At 41.4% G+C, this 5,785-nt stretch overlaps 1 non-coding gene across 1 annotated transcript; it reads right to left on the reverse strand.

Moving 5' to 3' along the window:
* Nucleotides 1-692: 692 nt before the first annotated feature.
* Nucleotides 693-800, reverse strand: LOC112768193 (small nucleolar RNA R71). Its single transcript, XR_003185631.1, has one exon. It is a non-coding gene; the product is annotated as a small nucleolar RNA R71 (small nucleolar RNA).
* Nucleotides 801-5,785: the final 4,985 nt, after the last annotated feature.

Consider the following 5,785-nt stretch of genomic DNA (forward strand, 5'->3'; position numbering starts at 1 on the left):
TAACATCTCTTCCTCACTCACCAAAAATCCGAACCCCCTCTCTCTCTCTGAGTTCAGATTTTCTCTTCTTCTTTTCTTCTACTCTTATTTTCTTCCACTCACCTAAGGGAACCTCTACACCTGGGCAAAAAGGATCCCTATTATTATTTTTTTGTTCCCTCCTTTTTCATATGAGCAGGAGCAAGGACAAGAACATTCTTGTTGAAGCAGATCCAGAACCTGAAAGGAAACTAAGAGAAGCTAAATTACAACAATCCAGCAAGCACCTTTCAGAAATTTTTTAAGAAGAAGAGGAGATGGCAGCCAAAAATAATAATAATGCAAGGAGGATGCTTGGTGACTTTACTGCACCTAATTCCAATTTACATGGAAGATGCATCTCTATCCCTACCATTGGAGCAAACAATTTTGAACTGAAACCTCAATTAGTTTCTCTGATGCAACAAAACTGCAAGTTTCATGGACTTCCATCTGAGGATCCTTTTCAGTTCTTAACTGAATTCTTGCAGATATGTGATACTGTTAAGACTAATAGAGTAGATTCTGAAGTCTACAGGCTCATGCTTTTCCCTTTTGCTGTAAGAGACAGAGCTAGAGTGTGGTTGAACTCTCAACCTAAAGATAGCCTGAACTCTTGGGATAAGCTGGTCACGGCTTTCTTAGCCAAGTTCTTTCCTCCTCAAAAGCTGAGAAAGCTTAGAGTGGATGTTCAAACCTTCAGATAGAAAGAAGGTGAATCCCTCTATGAAGCTTGGGAGAGATACAAGCAACTGACCAAAAAGTGTCCTTCTGACATGCTTTCAGAATGGACCATCCTGGATATATTCTATGATGGTCTGTCTGAATTAGCTAAGATGTCATTCGATACTTCTGCAGGTGGATCCATTCACCTAAAGAAAACGCCTGCAGAAGCTCAAGAACTCATTGACATGGTTGCTAATAACCAGTTCATGTACACTTCTGAGAGGAATCCTGTAAGTAATGGGACGCCTCAGAAGAAGGGAGTTCTTGAAATTGATACTCTGAATGCCATATTGGCCCAGAATAAAATATTGACTCAGCAAGTCAATATGATTTCTCAGAGTCTGAATGAAATGCAAGCTGCATCCAACAGTACTCAAGAGGCAGTTTCTGAAGAAGAAGCTTATGATCCTGAGAACCCTGCAATAGCAGAGGTGAATTACATGGGTGAACCATATGGAAACACCTATAACCCCTCATGGAGAAATCACCCAAATCTCTCATGGAAGGATCAACAAAAGCCTCAACAAGGCTTTAGTAATGGTGGAAGAAATAGGTTTAACAATAGTAAACCTTTTCCATCATCCACTCAGCAACAGACAGAGAACTCTGAACAAAATACATCTAAGGCAACTGTAAGTTTCATGAATGAAACAAGGTCCTCCATTAGAAATTTGGAAGCACAAGTGGGCCAGCTGAGTAAAAGGATCACTGAAATTCCTCCTAGTACTCTCCCAAGCAGTACAGAAGAAAATCCAAAAGGAGAGTGCAAGGCCATTAAAATGACCATCATGGCCGAACCCAGAAGAGAGGAGAAGGACGTGAATCCCAGTGAGGAAGATCTCCTGGGACGTCCAGTGATCAATAAGGAGTTTCCCTCTAAGGAACCAAAGGAATCTGAGGCTCATCTAGAGACCATAGAGATTCCATTGAACCTCCTTACGCCCTTCATGAGCTCTGATGAGTATTCTTCTTCTGAAGAGAATGAGGATGTTACTGAAGAGCAAGTTACCAAGCTCCTTGGTGCAATCATGAAGCTGAATGCCAATTTATTTGGTAATGAGACTTGGGGAGATGAACCTCCCCTGTTCACCAATGAACTAAATGTATTGGATCAACTGAGATTAAATCAGAAGAAAAAGAATCCTGGAAAGTTCCTGATACCTTGTACCATAGGCACCATGACCTTTGAGAAGGCTCTATGTGACCTGGGGTCAGGAATAAACCTCACGCCACTCTCTGTAATGGAGAAACTAGGAATCTTTGAGGTACAAGCTGCTAAAATCTCATTAGAGATGGCAGACAATTCCAGAAAACAGGCTTATGGACAAGTAGAGGACATATTAGTAAAGGTTGAAGGCCTTTACATCCCTGCTGATTTCATAATCCTAGATATTGGGAAGGATGAGGATGAATCCATCATCCTTGGAAGACCCTTCCTAGCCACAGCAAGGGCTGTGATTGATGTTAACAGAGGTGCACTAGTCCTTCAATAGAATGAGGACTCCCCTGAGTTTAAAACTCAAGGACATCCTTCTGTAAACATGAAAAAGAGGCACAGTAAGCTTCTCCCACTGCAGAGTCAACCAGAGCCCCCACAGTCAAACTCTAAGTTTGGTGTTGGGAGGCCACAACCAAACTCTAAGTTTGGTGTTGAACTCCCATATCCAAACTCTAAGTTTGGTGTTGAACTCCCATATCCAAACTCTAAGTTTGGTGTTGGGGAGTCTCAACAATGCTTTGAACATCTGTGAGGCTCCATGAGAGCCCACTGTCAAGCTATTGACATTAAAGAAGCGCTTGTTGGGAGGCAACCCAATTTTTTATTTAATTATATTTTTATTAGTTATATGTCTTTATAGGTTAATGATCATGTGGAGTCACAAAATAAATATAAAAATTGAAAACAGAATCAAAAATAGCAGAAGAAAAATCACACCCTGGAGGAGGATCTTACTGGCATTTAAATGCCAGTAAGGAGCATCTGGCTGGCGTTCAATGCCAGAACAGAGCATGGATCTGGCGTTGAACGCCAGAAACAAGCAGCATCCTGGCGTTCAGACGCCAGAAATGCACAGTGGAGAAGAGCTGGCGCTGAACGCCAGAAACAAGCATCTGGCTGGCGTTCAACGCCAGAAATATGTTGCATCTGGGCGCTGAACACCCAGAACAAGCATCAATTCGGCGTTTAAACGCCAGAATTGCATGCAAAGGCATTTTACACGCCAAATTGGTGCAGGGATGCAATTCCTTGACACCTCAAGATCTGTGGACCCCACAGGATCATCTCAGCATCTGTGGACCCCACAGGATCCCCACCTACCACCACTCACTCTCTTCCCTCTTCTCAATGTTCATCTTCTCTTCCCAATAAACACTCTTCCCCAAAACTCTTCACCAATCACCTCAATCTCTCTTCCCTATCACCACTTCACCACTCACATCCATCCACTCTTCCCCATAAACCTACCTCATAAACTCCACCTACCTTCAAAATTTAAAATCAATTTCCCACCCAAAACCCACCCTTATGGCCGAACCTTACCCCCTCCCTTCCCTATATATAGCCCTCCATTCTTCCTCATTTTCACACAACACAACCCTCTCTTCCCCTTCTTGGCCGAATACACCTCTCCCTCCTCTCCTCCATATTTTCTTCTTCTTCTTCATCTATTCTTTCTTCTCTTGCTCGAGGGCGAGCAATATTCTAAGTTTGGTGTGGTAAAAGTATAAGCTTTTTGTTTTTCCATTACCATTGATGGCACCCAAGACCGGAGAATCCTCTAGAAAAGGGAAAGGGAAGACAAAAGCTTCCACCTCCGAGTCATGGGAGATGGAAAGATTCATCTCCAAAGCTCATCAAGACCACTTCTATGATGTTATGGCCAAGAAGAAGGTGATCCCCGAGGTCCCTTTCAAGCTCAAGAGAAATGAGTATCCGGAGATCTAACATGAAATCCAAAGAAGAGGTTGGGAAGTTCTAACAAACCCCATCCAACAAGTCGGAATTCTAATGGTTCAAGAGTTCTATGCCAATGCATGGATCACTGGGAACCATGATCAAAGTAAGAACCCGAACCCAAAGAATTATATTACAATGGTTCGGGGGAAATACTTAGATTTTAGTCCAGAAAATGTGAGGTTGGCGTTTAACTTGCCCATGATGCAAGGAGATTCACGCCCCTACACTAGAAGGGTCAACTTTAATCAAAGGTTGGACCAAGTCCTCATGGACATATGTGTGGAAGGAGCTCAATGGAAGATTGACTCCAAAGGCAAGCCGGTTCAACTAAGAAGACTAGACCTCAAGCCTGTGGCTAGAGGATGGTTAGAGTTCATCCAACGCTCCATCATCCCCACTTGCAACCGATCTGAAGTTACTGTGGATCGGGCCATCATGATTCATAGCATCATGATTGGAGAGGAAGTAGAAGTTCATGAAGTCATCTCCCTTGAACTCTACAAAATAGCCGAAAAGTCCTCCCCCATGGCAAGGCTAGCTTTTCCTCATGTTATTTGCCATCTATGTTACTCAGTTGAAGCTTTCATAGAAGGAGACATTCCCATTGAGGAAGAAAAGCCCATCACTAAGAAAAGGATGGAGCAAGCAAGAGAGCCCGTTCATGGATCTCAAGAGACGCATGAAGCTCATCACCATAAAATCCCGGAGATGCCTCAAATGCATCTTCCTCCACAAAACTATTGGGAGCAAATCAACACCTCCCTAGGAGAATTAAGTTCCAACATGGGACAATTAAGGGTGGAACATCAAGAGCACTCCATCATCCTTCATGAAATTAGAGAAGATCAAATAGCAATAAGGAAGGAGCAACAAAGACAAGGAAGAGACATAGAAGAGCTCAAGGACATCATTGGTTCCTCAAGAAGGAAACGCCACCATCACTAAAGTGGACTCATTCCTTGTTCTTACATTCTCTGTTTTTCGTTTTCTATGTTAAGTGCTTATCTAAGTTTGTGTCTTATTACATGATCATTAGTATTTAGTAACTTTGTCTTAAGGTTATGAATGTCCTATGAATCCATCACCTCTCTTAAATGAAAACTGTTTTAACTCAAAAGAACAAGAAGTACATGAGTTTCGAATTTATCCTTGAACTTAGTTTAATTATATTGATGTGATGACAATACTTTTTGTTTTCTGAATGAATGCTTGAACAGTGCATATGTCTTTTGAAGTTGTTGTTTATGAATGTTAAATATGTTGGCTCTTGAAAGAATGATGACAAGGAGACATGTTATTTGATAATATGAAAAATCATAAAAATGATTCTTGAAGCAAGAAAAAGCAGTGAATACAAAAGCTTACAGAAAAAAAAATAGCAAAAAAAAATAGAAAAAAAAGAGAGAGAAAAAGCAAGCAGAAAAAGCCAAACCTCTTAAAACCAAGAGGCAAGAGCAAAAAGCCAATAACCCTTAAAACCAAAAGACAAGGGTAATAAAAAGGATCCCAAGGCTTTGAGCAACAGTGGGTAGGAGGGACTAAAGGAATAAAATCCTTGCCTAAGCAGCTAAACCAAGCTGTCCCTAACCATGTGCTTGTGGCGTGAAGGTGTCAAGTAAAAACTTGAGACTGAGCGGTTAAAGTCAAGGACCAAAGCAAAAGAAGAGTGTGCTTAAGAACCCTGGACACCTCTAATTGGGGACTTTAGCAAAGCTGAGTCACAATCTGAAAAGGTTCACCCAATTATGTTTCTGTGGCATTTATGCATCCGGTGGTAATACTGGAAAACAAAGTGCTTAGGGCCACGGCCAAGACTCATAAAGTAGCTGTGTTCAAGAATCAACATACTGGACTAGGAGAATCAATAACACTATCTGAACTCTGAGTTCCTATAGATGCCAATCATTCTGAACCTCAATGGATAAAGTGAGATGCCAAAACTATTCAAGAGGCAAAAAGCTACAAGTCCCGCTCATCTGATTAGAGCTATGTTTCATTGATAGTTTGGAATTTATAGTATATTCACTTCTTTTTATCCTATTTGATTTTCAGTTGCTTGGGGACAAGCAACAATTTAAGTTT

This window comes from Arachis hypogaea, chromosome 17 (assembly GCF_003086295.3).
Source record: "Arachis hypogaea cultivar Tifrunner chromosome 17, arahy.Tifrunner.gnm2.J5K5, whole genome shotgun sequence".
Taxonomy (NCBI): Eukaryota; Viridiplantae; Streptophyta; class Magnoliopsida; order Fabales; family Fabaceae; genus Arachis; species Arachis hypogaea.